General features: G+C 36.2%; 1 protein-coding gene across 4 annotated transcripts in view; it reads right to left on the bottom strand.

Annotated features, from left to right (window-relative positions):
* The window catches only part of XRCC4 (X-ray repair cross complementing 4), a 320,948-nt gene that overhangs the window by 140,052 nt on the left and 161,527 nt on the right, over positions 1-19,369 (bottom strand). The gene's annotated exons all lie outside the window — the stretch shown is intronic.

Here is a 19,369-nt window from a genome sequence, read left to right as displayed (position 1 = left end):
CTATATGTGCCTCTTAAGGGTCCATGATGCACATTAGGATATGAAAAGCTTTGAAAAGTAAATAAATCCTTTTATTCAATCCACTGATTCCTGTATTTGTAGATTCTACAAACTCCTTCATTTCCTTAGTTAGCATTTATTAATCTCCTGAGGTACTAGTGTTCAACATAAGAAACTCTGAGAACTAATGCTATAGATTTCCATAGAAGAATTGTTGACTTTTCTATTAACCTTCCTAAACGGATTCAAGGATTTCATCGTAGCACCAAATCATGCTCCCATAAAACCTCTTGTTTTATAAAAACAGCTTTAAAATTGTTCTAAGAAAAAGTCTTAAGAATGTCTAAAATGGTCAAAAAATGCCAGTGCTGGGAGATAAGCATTATCACTAAAGCTAAGTAAATTTACATAAACTAGTAATAAGCCACTAATTTATGCATGCCTAAAATTCAGGCCTCAACCCAGGTTTTGTATTTTGTGTGTTTACTTTTTGATACATGGTCCTTCAACTCTAACTGTGCTAGTATTGTTATTATTACTTATTTTTGCTTGTGATCTAATAATAAAGCAACCTGAAGTCTTCTCAATCAATCCCTACAAAGCTATCTAGATAGAATTTGCTGCTAATGCTTTTTCTAGGCTACATATATCCTCTGAAGGGATTAAAGTATTACTTGGATGTACACGGCTCCTAAAAACACTTTGGTTTAGGCACTTCACCAGAAGTTTCACTGATAGTAATGAACACCTGGGGTACAAGACTTTTTAACAGTCTGATATAGTGAAGATAAATTTCCATTGGTAAAGCTATTTTATTACTCCATCTTTGAACCATTTTATAACTTTACATTTTTGTTCAAAACATCAAAAATTTAAACCTTGAAATCCAACAATACTGGATCTTTGTTTCTGTTGCCTGTTACCTTTTTGTTATATTTCTTTGGCACAAAATCCTACTTGGGCAGAAAAAGGTTTCTAAGTGCTCCCTATGTACTTGAAAACTTGTAGATATACACATCATTGGTTAGAGCACAAGTGTGTTTCCCTACCAACAGATGGTATTATTAATGGTTAGTCATGCTCACTTTTTTGGTCATATTTTATTCTTTAGTCCACAGAGCATTTAAAGTATCGTTTATACCTATTTATGATGAAAAGAGAAAAAGTTATATATCTTTCAACATTTGGGAAAAAGACTTAGAGAGTTAGATAATAATGGTATTAATATCCACAGTTTAAATTAAACCAACATTTTAAAATACCCATATATTGGTTGTTTTATAGTATTAATTTAAAAGAATCTTTTGCAACCTACTCTGCTCTAAATCAGAACTGCTTCTATCCTTATAAATTTTCGTATATCCTAACCTTTTCCTTGGGTAACCTGAGGTAAAAAAATATTCATTCACTTATTTATTAATTTAGCAAATAGCTCATGCATACCTAATAACATCCAAGTATCTTGCTAAGTGCCATGGCACACAGAAGATACAGGTGTCCCAACTCAACACTCAAGCAGCACACAAACTGAGAATGGAGGTAAGGCATATACATAAATACCAGGCAAAATGGGTCAAATATTAGATGATGTGCTTAACAGCCTATAAGTTCAAAGAGGAAAGACAGATTGTTCTCATGATTTTTAGAAGGGATTTTTGAAGGTTAGGACTATGAAAGAAGAAGGGAATAAGAATCTGCAAGCAGAGAGAGAGTTTAGGAAAGAAAAAAAAAAGGAAAGAAAGGATTCCTGTGCATTCAGTTCACTGGAATGTTAACTAGCCTATAAGAAAGAGAATAAAAGTACTGCTGTATTCAACTTACAGAACTATAACTTAATTTTACCTACAAAAAGAAATTAAATCATTTCATTAATTTTGAAAATATGGTACTATTCAAAATGTCATTTATACGAAATAATGTCATTTCATTACCAAAAGGGAAACAGTGGGAAAGTGAAATGCATATTTAAAGATTTGCTTCAAATTAGATTTTGGAGCTTAAGTTTTTCAGTAATGAATACACCATGAAACACTTCGAATTCTTCAGTAGAAAAACACTCAATCTCAATTATTCTGGGGGATACTTACTAGAAATAGTAATAATTGTAATCAGAAACTGCTCTGGGCAAGTGTTTTTCAAAACCCCATGAGACACTCCAGTAAAAGGTGTTCTAAATTCAGACACATTTGGGAATACTGGTTCAACAAAGCTAACATGCAAATGCATACTATGAATCTCAAGAAAGGTTTAGAGCCTACAAAGTTTCTTAAAAGCATATGACTAGAGAACTTGTTATTTGCCAGACACCCTACCATTTCAAGGAACAACTTTGAGATGCTGTTCTAAGGAGAAATTAGGGAATTCATTTTTCTGTACAAAATTGATAGTATTGCTTTGCCTTTCTTTATATCTTACAAAATTTCATCAAGTCCTGCACCTTGCCATACACCCAGCTACACACAACATATATACGTATATATAAATACACCATTTTATATATGTATATATCTTTTTATCTTTCGATCGATCAAAATTTACCCTTCCTGGACCTGTCTCATGATTTGGCAGATAAAGTTGGTAAGTAATCAATCTGGTGTATACAAATTTTAAAAGAATAGGTCTGGGGATGCCTGGGTGGCTCATTCGGTTAAGCATCTGCCTTCAGCTCAGGTCATGATCCCTGGGTCCTGGGATCAAGTCCCGCATCGAGCTCCTTGCTCAGCGGGAGCCTCCATCTCCCTCTACCAGCCTCTCACTCTCACTCTCTCTGACAAATAAATAAAATCTTAAAAAAAAAAAATAGGTCTGGCTGTAACTCTAAGATATAAATCACAAACAGGAAAGTGGGACAAGAGTAGCTATAGTCTGAGGGAAGGAGGTCTATTCTGCTGGCCCAAGAACTCTACCCAAGTGTCTATCCATCTGGCTTAAATATAAATCCAGTAACAAGTATTTATTCAAGGACAGCTTTGTGATTATACTTAGGAAAATGTATTTAAATTTTTTGTTCTTCTTTTATCCTTCCAAAAAACAAAATGAATAAAAAAAAGTACAGGAAGAAAACTTAGGCACATTTTATAGGAAAATGATACATCTTAAAAAACATTTTATAAATTTCATTAATTATAAACTTGGTGTGGACTGGGATGTACAATTATAAAATGGATGAGCTGAAAGGACCCCTACTAATTACCTAGCACCTCCAGCATTCTCATTTATAAATGAAATTTTAAAAGGTGTGGAGGGGTGGTAAATGAACTCAAAGTCACACAAATTTGTGGCATAACCAGGCAGAGAGCCCAGGTCTTTAAACTCATTGTCCTTTTAGCTTTCCATTTCACCACATTGCCTCTCATCTTTCTCTTTTATTTTGTTTTTGAAATTCTTCATACTTTTCAGAAAAAAAAGATACTCAAGCATATTTTGTGCTGTGTTTTAACATACTTAAATGTTTGGAGAAGTGAAAAGCTACCACTATTGTCTATTTATTTGCTACCTGAGTTTATTCACATTCACCCTCTGATTTTAAAAGTCTTAAAAACAGGGCGCCTGGGTGACTCAGTTGGTTAAGCGTCTGCCTTTGGCTCAGGTCATGATCCCAGGGTCCTGGGATCGAGTCCCACATTGGCCTCCCTGCTCAGCAGAGAGTCTGCTTCTCCTTCTGCCCCACACTCCCCAGCTTGTGCTCGCGTGCATGTGCTCTCTCTCTCTCTCACAAAAATAAATAAATCTTTAAAAACAAAAGTCTTAAAAACAAATGCATAATCTGCTTAAACTGAGTAAATACAAAGCACAATAAAGTGATGATCATGTGAGTGTACATTTCCCTTTTTAAAAGTCACATTGTTTATTATCATACCTAAGGAAGAGTACATTTTTACCTGCCAATGTTTCTGAGGGTAGTAATTTTGTAGCATTTTAAAAATCTCTAAATATTGAATACTGACAAAAGAATAAAACTTTGATTTATTTAGATTAAAGAAAATTGTGAAGAACTCAGACTTCTTCGTACTATTTTAAATCCCTGAGCTCTCTAAATTACTACATGAGATCTTGAACAAGATGTCACAAATAATGAAAAATTTCCCTTTGTGCAAATATAAAGTGAAACAGATTTTTTCCAATTAGTTTTTAGTTAAGTAACTGCTAGCTTAAGCCTTAGTGATGTGCTTTATAAAGTTTCATGTAATAAAGATTGTTTTTTACCAGAGAATCCCTGCAATCACATAGTACAGAATATAATCACAGTACTTGATATGTAATAATCATGCAATAAATATTTACCAAATGAATAAAATACATTTAAGTTTTGGTTTTCTTAAATAGAATAAAAGTACCCAGTTTTATATATAATCCCATATAATATATATATTACAAAAATTGAACTTAGTCAAAAGAAGAATATTTCAACTCTCCATTTGTTTATGGATAAAGTAAATTTATTACATGAGGGAGGTCAGGTTTCACTTCTCATATGTAAAGAGCTTGGAAGTCATCATCCCTATCCCTGTAAGAAAAAGCTGAACAAACTGAAAATTAACTAATTTTCTTGGACCTTTCAGATAACGAAAATTACAGGGCAAACCACCACCCCAAATCTGGAGAGACAGATCAATTCAGAGTCACAGCTGAGGTCTACTTACCTGGAGGTGAGGCTTCTGGAGCCATAAATTGGTAGTAACACTTAAGTGGGAATTTTAATGAAATGCTGGTGACTGAGTGTAGCAGAGTGAGAAACTCCCGTGGGAGTTTTGAGGCATACCCACCATTTGCTGGATTTTACTTCCAGGAACCCCAGCAGGTTCTCATACTGAAGATTCAACAAAGATCCCCTCCAGATTTTGAGGAAGGGAAAGAGTGATCACTCTGAAATTTGCCCAGAACCCTTCCATAACAAAGGCCTACTCTCCAGGGTAAAAGACTACTGAGCTTAGTCTCACCTGGGGTAAGGATATTTCTCATGCTCCAGCCCCCTCTACCCTTCTTATCTCACCAAACAAGGGAGGAAAACAAAAAAGCTGTAACACCAGAGAAACACTTAGGAAGGTCACAGTCCCAAGACAGAGGCCTGCTAAAAGAGATTTTTTTTTTTAAGATTTTATTTATTTATTTGGCAGAAGAGGAGATAGCACAAGCAAGGGGAGTGGCAGGCAGAGGGAGAGAGAGAAGCAGACTCCCCGCTGAGCAGGGAGCCCAATGTGGGGCTCGATCCCAGGACCCCGAGATCAGGACCTGAGCCGAAGGCAGACATTTCACCGACAGAGCCACTTAGGTGCCCCAAGATTTTGGTAAAACAACAGTGAGTTCTAAATGAAAGGGCTGGAAGAGGCTGACTCACTCTCTGACAAGAAGTACTCAGAAAAGCCTAAGGATTAAGAGGGGAGACAAAAACAAAGACGCCAGGGGAATCTGAAGCTCCTGACACCTAGAGCTATAATAAACATTAAATATAGCACAAGTCCTAGTCATATTAACATAAATCTTCACATTAATGACCTTTTCACTTTAGTTCCTATTACTCAATACAAAATGTCAATTTTCTACAAAAAATTATAAGGCATGCCAGACAGCACGAAAAAACCATCTTAAGAGTAAAAGCAAGTGTCAGAACCAGAATTGGATATGGAATAGATGTTTGAATCATTATACAAGGAATTTAAAATAATTATGATGAATATGTTAAGGGTGCTAATGAAAAAAGTAGACCATTTTCAAGAGCAGATGAGTAATGTAAGCAGAAACACAGAAACTTCAAGAAACAATCAAAATGAAATGCTAGAAATCAAAAGCACTAGAAGAAATGGACAATCCATGGGATGGGCTCATCAATAAACTGGACACAGCCATTGAAAAAAAATGAGCTTGAGAACAGGTCAACAGAAACTACCTACAATGAAATGCAAAGGACTAAAAGAATGAAAAACTGAACAAAATATCCAAGAACTGTGAGACATTTCATATGTGGAACTGGAATACAGAAGGAAAAAGAAAAGAAAACAGAGTAGAAGAAATATTTGAAACTATAGTGTCCGAGAATTTTCCAAAATTAATGAAAGACACCAAGCCACATATCCAGGAACATCATAGCACACCAAGCCGTATAAACACCTGAAGAAACAAACAAACAACATACACCTAGACATGTCATATTCAAATTGCATGTCATATTCAAAGAGAAAATCTTGAAAGAAGCAAGAGAGATATGCTATCTTTCCCTTGTTGCCCTAAGATCATGGGTTCTAAATTGTTTCCAAACACAGATTTCTTTGTCAGATGGATAAGCCTTGGCCAATGATTTTGCACTGAATATTTTTCTTTTTTCCCATATTATCCCTGAGACCTTAAGAAGGGACAGAATATCAAGTCCACTGACAGATCTTGTCAATATCTATGCCCTTCTTTTCCAATCTCCTATCTAAGAATATTTTGACTAGAACTGTGAAAAGGTGGGGTAAAAGAGGACAGGAGAATGGGGGTGGGGAAGAGTCACCAAAAATCTGCCTAATTACTCCATGGAAGCATAACTAAAAAAAAATCAGAGATAACATATACCAATAAAGCTGGTAAAATCCTGCTCAGGCCAAACTAGAATGCAGATGGTTAATAAATCATTAGTGATGACAGGATTTCACTGCTGATTACATAATTTGTCCAACTGGTAACCAAGTACTGTCAACTCTTCCTCTTTCATATTGTATCTGTCCCACAATTTTCACCTAGTCTCCAATGACTTTAGGTGGTCATCTTCAGTTATCTGCATTATTTTAACAACCCTCTATTGTACACCTCTCTCAATATTCTTCCCTATCTGAATATTCTCATGTGCTTTCTGTTCCTAGCCTGTGATTGTAGTTTTATGTGTCAACTAACTAGGCTAGAATACCCAGTTATACAGTCAACACTAATCATCTAGGTGTTGCTGTGAAGGTATGGATTACTATTTTCAACCAGCTGACTCTCAGTAAAGGAAAGTGCTCTTGACAACATAGGTAGGCCTTACCCAATCAGTGGAAGGCCTTACAGCAAAAACTGAAGTTTCCCAGAGAAGAATTCAGCTTCAAGACTGCAGCATGAACTCTTACCTGAGTTTCCAGCCTGCTTGCTATACGTGTTTCAGACTTGCCACTCCCCAGAACTGTATCAACCAATTCCTTAAAATAAACCTTATGTGTATGAATATGTATATATGTAAGTATATGTATGTACACACATGCACACACACTCTATTATTGGTTCTTTTCTCTGGAGAATCCTGATTAACACACACCTCTCTATTTGTTCTTTTCTGCCTTAAGCTTCCTACTGACACTGACATAATACCCCGGTCTTTGGCATTCAGGACCAAAGAGACGGTTCATGTTACCAGAATAATGATGTTAAATAATTTTTTTTCTCACCTGATCTAAGCAGCAATGGAAAAAATATAATTTTCACATGATGAAAGTTGGAAACAATGAATTCTGTCCTTCATTCTATTTTTACTAACAATTAAGAAATTTTTAAGGAAGCCTTTTTATAAGGGCTTCAAGATACACACTATGCATTAGTATGCATCTGAAATCTAGCTAAGAATGAAAAACTTCCCCCAAACCTTACAATGTTTTATGACCTACATCAATACATTTTACAGTGTCAAGGGTATTGCCACTCTATTATATAACTACAATTTAAAGTAGTTCTTTCCTTTTTGCTTCTTTGTTTTTTTTAAAGATTTATTTGTTTATTTGACAGAGAGAGAAAGAAAGAGAGAGAGAGCACAAGCAGGGGGAGTGGCAGGCAGAGGGAGAGGGAGAAGCAGGCTTCCCACCGAGCAGGGAGTCTGATGTGGGACTCAATCCTAGGACCCTGGGATCATGACCTGAGCCAAAAGCAGATGCTTAACCAACTGAGCCACCCAGGTGTCCATAGAATAGTTATTTTTAAATAAAAATTACATTAATAATAAAAAGAAACATTTATTACCAATGGACACACACAAAGCTGTGTATTGTATGTGGGTTATCTCATTTATCACTAAAATAAGATGAAACAACCAACCAAAGCACTAACAGCTAAGACCTCTCATTATGTGCTTTAACAGAGGAATAAAATGAAGTGTAGTGATATGAAGTAATTTGTCTAAGGTCAAAATATCTAGTAGGTAGTACAGCTCATGATTCTAAAGCCTATATTCTTGTGTTATTTAGCCAAGATATGATTTTGACTGAATAAAACTCATTCCACTTTTCCAAACTGGTGGCTATATACCGACATTGCTTTAGTTCTTGATGAACAGAAGCCAGTGGCAAACTTTTCTGAACCATTTCTAAGATAGAACAATTATGTAGCTCTAGCAGATCATCAGATTAGTATAAATATCTGAAAAAGAGCCTTTAATAGAATTTTGAAACAGCAAAATACCAAGAAAAATAAGAGCAACTATCTTTCAATAATTCAACTCCTATTTAATTTAGAGTCAACCTCAAAATGAACAAGGAACGGCAATGCTGTGCATAACTGATTTTGATAGCTGTATGTGCTCATTGAAACCTCCCTGTTTGTGGCCACTGCAGAGTGAGTTTGCTATCTGGCCAGCTTCCTTTGGAGCATAGGATGTAGACAGGGACCTAAGTCCTTACTTTGTCATGAATCTTTTTGGAAAGCTCCCTGTACCTCAGTTTCTTCATGTGTCATGTGTCAAAATGGGAATAATAAGACCTACCTTACAAGACTGTAATAAACAGTAGAGAGAGGAAAGGGTAAAGACTGCAGTAAAGAGTAAAGAGGACTGCGGCGCCTGGGTGGCTCAGTCGGTTAAGTGGCTGCCTTAGGCTCAGGTCATAATTCCAGGGTCCTGGGATCAAGCCCCGCATTGGGCTCCCTGCTCAGCGGGGAGCCTGCTTCTGCCTCTCCCTCTGCCTGCCTCTCTGCCTACTTGTTCTATTTCTCTGCCAAATAAATAAACAAAATCTTTAAAAAAAAAAAAAAAGAGTAGAGAGAATTTATATAGCGTAATGGGGGAAACACAGCATGCTAAATAAGTGGTTTCTGGTCATTGTTCTTGTTATCACAAATGTAGATGGTTCCCTGTATCATAAAAAGTACATATTAAAGAATCACTTCTGAGAGCCACTAAGTGAGGGTGAAGACCACTGCTGGTTGCTTTGGGCAGAAAATAAAGGCAACAAGTTGTCAGACGGCAAATGTGTGAGTCAGAAAGGTCGGAGAAGAACTGTAACAGGGAGCTTCTTCAGATATTTCAGACATAAAGTTGATTAGAAGGAAAGGAAACTGAAAGTCACACAGACAGACCAATTCACAGTCCACTGGTCCCAAGAGTCATGTTTAGATTTCAGTCAGAGATGTATTGTGCCAAATTATTCTGTCTCTAGAACCTCACCCCAGTGATGGGTATTATCTTACTAACCAGGAATTAAGGGCTGGATCGTCTGGATTTTCTAAGGAACACATGCCAAGGGCAGGGGTATTTTAGACTAATCCCACTTCTGATTCAAACTGAAAAAAGGAATAACAAGCTCCTGTGAAAAGTCATGTTTTTCAGTTTTTGTAAATCAGATGTTACATTCCAGAAGGGTGGAGTGAATTTGGAGGTAATCAGTCCCTACCTCCGCCCCTTAGAAAAAGCCCAAAGGAATTACCAACAGGCCCCTCCCCCCAAAAAAAATTTATACAGCTCAGAATTACAAGAACAGACTCATGGTTTTCAACTAAATTTATTACTTTTAATTTACCAAGGTTATTGTGATGAAACAACCCCCTCTTCAATTGATATTTATTTGTTGCACAATATAGCATCACGGCCAATTCCTCTTTGATTACTAAGTATTTCCCAAAACTAGGAACAAATCAGAATGATTCTGAAAAGATGCTTACATTCAATTCCTTTATTTCTGTCAACCAATAGGTCAAAACAAGCTATGAAAAGTATTACATAGATTCCAAAGACAGTGTAATGACCTGTTTTTATTCATGAAACAGCAGAGACAGCCCCCCCCACCCCCCAGCCATTTACCTCTCTTTCCATCCCTTCTCTTTCTTGGTATAGTTTGATAACTTCCAGAATCCAACTGTACTTTCTTAAAACATTTTTTTTTAAGATTTTATTTATTTATTTGCCAGAGAGAGAGAGAGAGAGAGTGCACAAGCAGGGGGAGTGGCAGGCAGAGGGAGAAGCAGGCTCCCTGCTGAGCAAGGAGCCCGAAGCAGAACTTGATCTCAGGATCCTGGGATCATGACCTGAGCCAAAGGCAGACACTTAACCAACTGAGCTACCCAGGAGTCCCCATTCTTGAAACTTTTTAAAAAATTAGTTTTAATTCCACAAGCCATACATGAACACATTTAGACTGTACTTCAGAGAACGCTGAGATCTTTGAGACACTTACACCACCCACGCCATGCCGCCAATTCTACCCCTCACCCACATCACAGGTAGCTAGCATTAACAGTTTATAGGTAACTTTCAGAGCCTTCATGTATCAGGAGAAAATAACTGCTATTTTCTGACCTGTTTTTTTTTTTTTTAAGATTTTATTTATTTATTTGAGAGAGAGAGAATGAGAGATAGCACGAGAGGGAAGAGGGTCAGAGGGAGAAGCAGACTCCCTGCCGAGCAGGGAGCCCAATGTAGGACTCGATCCCTGGACTCTAGGATCATGACCTGAGCCGAAGGCAGTCGCTTAAACCAACTGAGCCACCCAGGCGCCCTGACCTGTTTTTTAATAACTGACATTATAATACATGTACAAGTTTGCAACTTGCTTTTGTTAAGCTGTAAGAAATTCTAGGGTATACATATTCATTTATAGAGGCTAAAAGGTTCATGGAAGTAATGCTGGGCAGGTACTAGGATATAAAATAAGGCACGAGGTTCTAGGCCTGTGCATAGCCATGAAATTTTGGGTATGTTACCCACCTCACTATCCTCAATTTTGATGGGAAATCTCCCTTTCTCACAGGGTTTACATAAAAACTACACAAAGTAATATGCATGTGTATGCTTTAAAAGTTGTATGGTGTTGAATATAAATAAAATATTTTTTTAAATAGTATCTGGAAAATAAAATGAGGTAGTACTACTATTCTCAAAGTATATACTACAGATATTTTACCTAAATTTTAATGCGGAAGTGTCATAAGAATATTTCATATTAAAATTTTTAGCTAGTGGCATTGTCATTCCTAGCTTTAAATGCTTCTTTGGAAACACTTTGATATATATCAAAGGTTAACCATAAGAAAATATATTTGCATGGAAGTCCATGTTATTAAACTGATTCTTTACAAACCTTATTTCACTTTTATATCCATGAACTTCTGTGCTTGATTCTCAGAGTAAATGAACAGCAGCTCTAATGTATTAAAACACTTAGAATGACTAAATCAGAAAAGAGTTTATGAAACCAAGACATTTAAAAATATTTTAAAATTTACCCCACATCTACTACATGTGATCTTCAAAGGAATTATTTTAGTAAAAAACAACTGTATAAATGACTTCAGTTTTAAGCTGCAATTCTTTTAAGTGAAATATTCTTTATATGATACAAGCCTGAAAGGTTGGCATTTTAATTAAGATGTCAAGATACTTGGAGGAAATGGTTAAAAAAGAATGCTCTAGAAAGCCTCTCATTTCTAGGATTGTTCATAAATAGGAACATCAATAACAAATATCACCTTAAATAAAGACCTCCATGTATTTATTCTGATTGCTTTTCATTATGAATTATCGTTTTGTTTTGTTTTGTTTGGCTGGAGGTTGGTAAGGGGTTTGGGGGAGTGACTGATGTTTCTGAAACTTCCCATTTCCCTTTATTTGAAACACATTACCACACACTGTTTGTCCAGAGTCTCTGAGTTCAACTGGCTACCAATTTTCATGTCTCAGCATTAAAACAAAAAAGAATCACGGGAAAGTACTGACATATATACATATATGTAAAAAAAAAATTACACAAAGCCATTATAGTTGGGGGAAGGGATAAGTGTACTCATAGCAAGATAACTCAGAGATGAGTTAAGATCCTAAAATACAAGTAAAACAGAGTGTTTCCCAAGGACATTCATGTCTGAGGAGGAAGGTGGGGCAGATGGAACATGTATCTAATGTCTACCTTTTAGATGCCAAAAGTGAAGGCAAACTCTGAGAATGATTTGAGGTCAATCCAGTCCAACACCAAATTATAAATCTGCATGAACATACACATTTAATGAATTAGAGGAATAAAGTAGATCAGGAAACTCTAATTGTATAAATCAGAACAATGAGTCATATGACAATTTTAGGACATTTTAATGTCCTAGGTTGTGCCAATTTTTCTAAATAGAAAAGTTTTGACCACTGGCACTTCAAAAAAAAAATTAGTTTTCAATCATGGGAAAAAAACAAGAACTAACACAATGGTAAATGCTCCAGCAAGGTAGACGTAAATGAGAGAAATGAAAATTATGATTATTTATAAGTTGGGTAGATAGTAGAAAAACACATGGCATCAGAAGATCACAGGCTCCCAGCTCTAGCTTCTGTATACCAAAATATTTTGGATCGTAGTTTCTTCAAATATAAAATGAGGGGGCTGGGCTGTATCTTCAATGTTCTCAACAACCTATGGTATTTCATGGAAAAAAATCCCAAACGGTAGCAGGTTTACAAAACCTATGATTTGAATGCCAAAAATGCTAAGTTGGGAACTTTTCAGTGTCTTGTGTACTCTTTATTGTTGTCAACTAATTTTTTTCAAGAACCATTTTTCGTTTGGTTACAGATATAATTATATGTTATCTGTAGACAATGTGGAAAATAGAGACAAATCCAAGTAAGGAAAAAAAAAAAAAAAAAACTAGTCACTGCCCAAAGATAACCTGAATTGTTAACACACATTTCCTTATATAGTTACATGAATTATTGTAATTTATTGAATCCAGTGGATTTCAAATTTTTACTTTTATGAGCAGAATTTTTAAAGAAAATTTCACAGGTAACCTTAATATATACAACAAATAAAAGTGAAACTACTCTAGTTGAAGTGGTAATGAAAGGCCAGGTTTTCCTGAGATGGTTATCAACACAGTCCTGTGGAACCCTATACTCTAAGAAGTACTGTTTTAAAACCACCGACTTAGGGCACCTGGGTGGCTCAGTCAGTTAAGCAACTGCCTTCAGCTCAGGTCATGATCCCAGGGTCCTGGGATGGAGCCCCATTTCCGGCTCCCTGTTCAGCGCAGAGTCTGCTTCTCTGCCCCTCCCCCTCCCCTTGCTCATAAGCATTCTTTCTCTCCCTCTCTCTCTCAAATAAAGAACATCTTTAAAAAAATAATAAAACCATTGACTTAATTTCCTATACTAGACATTTAAATTGTTTCCTTTGTTGTTGTTATAGATAACATTCAGCTCACTATGGACATTCATGGTTATTTTCTTTCTTTTTTTTTTTTTTTTTGGATAAATTCCTGGAGACAGAATTTCTGGGTCAGATAGTTTTAAGGCATTCATTGTCATGAGAACTGACTTTGATCATCATCTCCTCCCAAACCATTTGCCACTGGCAGGAAGTACTCATCTTCTATTCTGCTTTTTTTCATGGCAACTAACCCCAGCTGTAGCATTTGAATCAGATTTAATTTGTCTAACATATTTCCTCATCTTCCCTTTCTCTTCCTCATGATGCTGAATAGGTTGCTGTTAAGGTTAAATAGATGCCCTCTTTGAAGTACCAATATTTGCTTTCCGTTAAATGTCATCAAATGCCTAACAGATTAGCCTTTGGCTGCCTTTAGACAATGATCTGTTACACAGCTTCTATGTAGGAATGACTAACCAAAGCATGTGGTCCTTTTGGAGGGGAATACCTTTGTTACTTAGCGCTTTAGGCCACCACATGCCCTAATTCCCTTGAGTCTTGTCTAGTATGTATCTGAGCTCTGTTTAAAATCTGTTCAAAGCAGCCTCTGACCCGATTCCCAAAAACGAACGAGAGAGCAGACTTTCAAATAAGAGGAACGCCTCAAGGTCATACGATCTCCTTTATGATCACGTGCTCATCATTTATAAATGATGACACTGAGGCCGACAGTGGCTCTTTTGAGCCCAAACTGGGACATAAAAACAAATTAGACACTTGTCTATGCTCCCAAGGACTTTACTACATCATGAGGGATTCAGACAAAAAAATCAAATACTATACAATGTGATAGAGTAAGGTGGTGTGGGTACATCAGAAGGGTAGGTTGGGTAAGTTTTCTGAAGAGCACAACAACTATAGTGTACTTTGAAGGAAGTGAATGGGTCAGTGAGATAAATAAACAGAAGGACAGGAGGACACTCCAGGCAAGAGTAAGCATAAAACTTTGAAAGAACTTGGTCTATAATTCAAAGCTATAAACAATGAACATTAAAGACTGACTGCAGCAAAGGCCAGAGGGAGATGCAAACTCAACTGCCCACCAGTTACATAAAGGGGTGAAATGTCAATGGGTGAGGACTGTGGTAAATTAAAGAGTGAATGTCCTCTCTAAAAAGAATAGTCAGAATAGCCAATTGCCAACATGTGAGAGGATAGTCTTCTAATTTCAAGAGAAGCCAGAAATCTCTCAGTTTTTAAACTAACATTTATACCAAATTTTTAAGAAAACATGGTGCAAACCAGACCAAACACATATATGAGCTGAATTCTGCTAACAGCCCACCAGTTTACAACCTCAGGACCAGAGTTAGGCAAGGGGCAGCTCATGAAAAGCTCTGTGTACCACGCTGAAGGGTTTGGACCATATCCTGAAAACTGTAGGGACTCATTAAAAGACTTGAAGCGATTAACATCTTAGAAGGGTCACTCTGGCAGCTCTGTGAAGTCTGGAAGGGAGCTATGTAACAAGGTCTTAAACCAAAGTAGTGACAGGGTCATAGAAAGGAGACAGATTTGAAAGATGTTAAACAATGCATACAGTTTAGTAAATGACACAGTTGAAACTTGGACGCAGGTCTCCTACCTCCTTACTTGATATTGCTATACCTTTACCAGTATTGTAAGATTTCTTTTTAAGTGGAATACTATTTAGTTTGCCATTAATAAAGTACAGAGGAGATGTCTTGCAAACAATAGCTTGAAATACCAGAATTTCTTCCTTAGATGCTATTCGTGTAGTGTAAGCAAACACTATACTAAAATAAACTCCAGGAAAGGTAATATATAGAGAAATCATGAGGAGAAAGACACTGGGCATAGACACTGACCATGAATTCCTACCATGCTTCATTTGGCTAAAGTTCTATGCCAGTTTACAACTAAACAATGGATAAAGATATCATTATTTGGTAAAGGAAGAGAAAGGACTATCTTACTCTATTTCCACCTTAAAAATTCTATGACTAAAACACTCAATTTATGAATTTTTGGATCATCTGCATTGTGGTTAATCTCAGCATACTTGGTGGAAGCAAAGACTACAGCTTTAATTTGCAGAGTACATTTTTTAGTTCAATAAATAACAAAAAGAAAGTCAAACGGAAAGTGAAGTCATTAGGTGGGGTGAAGTGATGTCAAATCTCTGAGTGTTTTCTCTCTTAACCTTCTAAGTGGGAGCTGGACTCCATTTGTCTGACTGGCACAAGATGAGCTTATAAAAGACCATTTGTTGAATAGCTCTGTGAATAATAAAATCGATGACTCCTACCTGCTTGAGAAAAACCTGAAAATGCTATTTTTCTTTATTACAAAAAATATTAATTTGTTTGTAAAATCACTGAAGAATTTATAGTTTCCTTAAAGTTTCTATATTATACAATGACATTGGTATTGAGAGAAAATGAAACTTCCCAATTGTAACATTTGGAAATATGTTCTATGTTTTTAACTTTGTAAAAACATAGCTAAGTAGTGGTTTATTCTGACCCTCTGTTTAGAGTAAAGGTGTAGATATTCACTTTATGGCACTGGGGCTGAACCTGGATTCAATGTTGTCTGTGGTTCCTTATTTTTTAAACAGTACGGTGAAGAATGCTTAAGGTGCTAAGAATATGCTATATTTGGACAAGTCTCTGTGTTCCATCACTCAGGTTAAACCTAACCTATACTGTAGTAGCAAGTACCCCAACATCTCAGTGACTTAAAAACAACAACGCTTTAATTTCTCATCCATGCATTCATGTCTCATTCAACATTTCTCATAAGTCCTTCAGGAGTGGCCTGGGGGCTCCACTCTGCTTTCCTCATTCCAAGACCTAGGATGACAGGGCAGCTACCAACACTGCCAATCACTATGGCAGAAGGAAAGAAAGTTCTCTGGCTCGGAAATTACACATGACATTTTTAATCAAAACTTTCTGGTAAGACCTAGTCTCATGGCCTCACTCAACTACAGTTATTGAAGTGCAATTTTACCATGTGCCCAGAAGGCAGAGAGCTGGAAATATTTGGTGAACAGAACTAATGACTATCACAGTCACGCAAATAATTGCTCTATTATGGTTTCATGTATCTGTTTTTTTCTACTTGCCTGGACTATAAAGTTGGAATCTATGATTTAAAAGGCTCCCCAAAAATTCTTTTGATTCAATGATTATACAGGAAGAGAATAGTTCCATTTAAAGTGTACTTTGGAACTTCTCCCCAGTACTATATATAAATTTAAAACCCAATTGATCTAACACTAAAGTTGTCAGGAACAGAAAATAAAATTGAGTTAAGAGCCCAGCAAGGAATCACCTAGCTATTAAATCCACATATAATCTAAGACTGATAATTAGAAATGAACTGAACTCATTTTCCTACAGCTGTTATAATCTATTAAAGAATAAAGCACAGAATCTAGCACTACAATAGTATCTTCTTTACCTTTATTGTATCATTGTTTGAAGCGCCACATTAAAAGCTACTCAAGCCTTGTTGAAGAGAAACACCCACCTATGCTGACTGTTCTCACTTCAAAATCATAACTATACATCCCAAATGTTTAGGACTCTCAAATCTTTATCTCTAGACCTCGCTTCTCCCAGGAACTCCACACTCATATATCTTGATATATCTGCTTTTTAAAAAAAAATTTTATTTTATTATGTTATGTTAATCACCATATATTACATCATTAGTTTTTGATGTAGTGTTCCATGATTCATTGTTTGCATATAACACCCAGTGCTCCATGCAATACATGCCCTCCTTAATACCCATCACCAGGCTAACCTATCCCCCCAACCCCCTCCCCTCTAGAATCCTCAGTTTGTTTCTCAGAGTCCACAGTCTCTCATGGTTCGTCTCCCCCTCCGATTCCCCCCTTCATTTTTCCCTTCCTACTATATATTTTTTTCCAGACCTGTACCTCTGAAACAAATAAAACATTATATGTTAAAAAAAAAATATCTGCTTTGATGTCTGTTAAGTATTTTAAATATAACCTAGCCAAAACAAAACTTCTCAATTTTCTGCTCTGCAAGCCTGCTTCTTTTTTAGTCCATCCCTTGTCTGAAAACTGTACCACTCACCTACTTTCTCAAGCCAAAAGCATAGGAATTTCAGATGATGAACATTTGATTGTAAGTTATTAAACATAATAAAATATACATGCTTTTGATAGTATAATTTTTGTAAGTAATTGACTTGGAAGACAATCTGCCTTTAAACTCATCTAGACATTGGAAGGGAAAAATAAAACGAACAAGAGCTGCAGTAGTAACTAATACTGAGCATTTATCATGTGCCTGGCACATTTTATTTATCATCTCATTAATTTTAATGAGGTGGGTATTACTGTTCCCATTTTAGAAGTTAGAATATTGAGGCTCAGAGTAGATAACTTGACCCAAATCACACAGCCTGGGCATGACTGCAGTTTGAGAAACTCAGGACCATTGTACTTACCTTTTTAAAGTAGGTTTTTAAAAAAAATTAGTGATGTCTTAGGAATGAAAAGTATTAACAGCTGGGGAACATCCCACATTAACAGAAGTATGGTGTCCCATTATTCTCTGTACAGATCACACCACATCTGAGATATAAGCAGGCTCTGGGAACACGACTTCAATGGAACACTAGCAAACTATATGCATTCAGTGAAAGGCAACTCCAACCAAGAGACTAACCACATGAAAAGCATGTTTTACCTGGGGAATATTGATACATTTAGGCGCTTTGCCTCACAGAAGAAAAAACTTAAGACGATGCAATGGCTTCCATATTAAATGGGGTTCTATTTTATTTAGGGGTTGGGTTCTAACTGTAGGACTTAATGTGAAAATCACAGTATCCTGAAAAATCCTTAGGAAACTGTTACTCCAGTATGATATACCGACTTTAATCAGCCCAGCATTACAGAGTTTTCCACCTATTTTGATAAATGGCTATTTGTTTTCCATCCAGTGGTAGAAGATATAAAGTAGTTGCCTTTGTTTAATGGCAATGTTATATGAAAAAGGTTTCTTTTTAAATGTGCCGTTCATTATGGAAAAATAATAGAAACTCAGACAGCGGGAAAGGAGATATGTCTCCTACTTGATATTCACTCCCAGGAATATGTCTGAAAAGAATGTCCAGAACTATTTAAATTGCCCTTTTTCGTATCTTTCTCCCCAGACCCTCTTTATGGTCAAAGAAGAGGATGGACAGTGTATGCTGAATACGCATAAGTTGTATGCACTTATAACATGACTCCACTCTGTATGAATGACTTTAATGTAGACGATTTATCTGATATGATACAAAAGGCACCTCTAGGGCCAATTGATGGATATTACTAGGTGAAATGGGCTTCCTTCCATTTACACTGTAAGCCTTTTGTCCCACAAAACATTTATGTGACGTTCACGTGGCTGCATATTTTTATTAGATAATCAATAAATTCCAGTCTAATACTAATAAAATAATTACCTGAAACAAGTGCACAAAATAAAAATACAATATACAATGTTATTATTCAGTAAGAATACTGAGATCTTCATTTGTCTTACTTGAACATATAACAGTTAAGAACAAATGAAATGTTCTCTTTCCCAGTTTTTATGCCTTATATGGCACTGTTTATTGCTTAACCAAAAATAAACTTCAATAAATAATTATTATTTTCATGGTTTCCTTGAAATAGGGATATACAGGCCAGCTCAGTTTTATAACATTATCTCTTAACTTCATTAGTTTGTCAGATTCACTCAGGAATGTAACACCTATCTTATCCCCTACAGCCTGGAAATTTCTAGAAAGTCATATATCTAGGTCCTAGGCAAAACACTCCATAAAATCAGCACTAAATCCATAGTAGATTGTAAGGCAAAAAAGTTTTTTTTTTCTGTAGTCCATAAGAATTTCATATATCTCGAAGCAAGAGAAACCCATAACTTCAGATTGAAATGAAAATACATGACACATGTCCAAAAGGAGTATTT

This window comes from Eumetopias jubatus, unplaced genomic scaffold (assembly GCF_037043125.1).
Source record: "Eumetopias jubatus isolate StellerSeaLion01/CBP00866 unplaced genomic scaffold, mEumJub1_p1.0 scaffold_5, whole genome shotgun sequence".
NCBI classification, from domain to species: Eukaryota; Metazoa; Chordata; class Mammalia; order Carnivora; family Otariidae; genus Eumetopias; species Eumetopias jubatus.
Note: the sequence above shows the minus strand (reverse complement) of the source record. Positions and strands in the feature narration are given on the sequence as shown.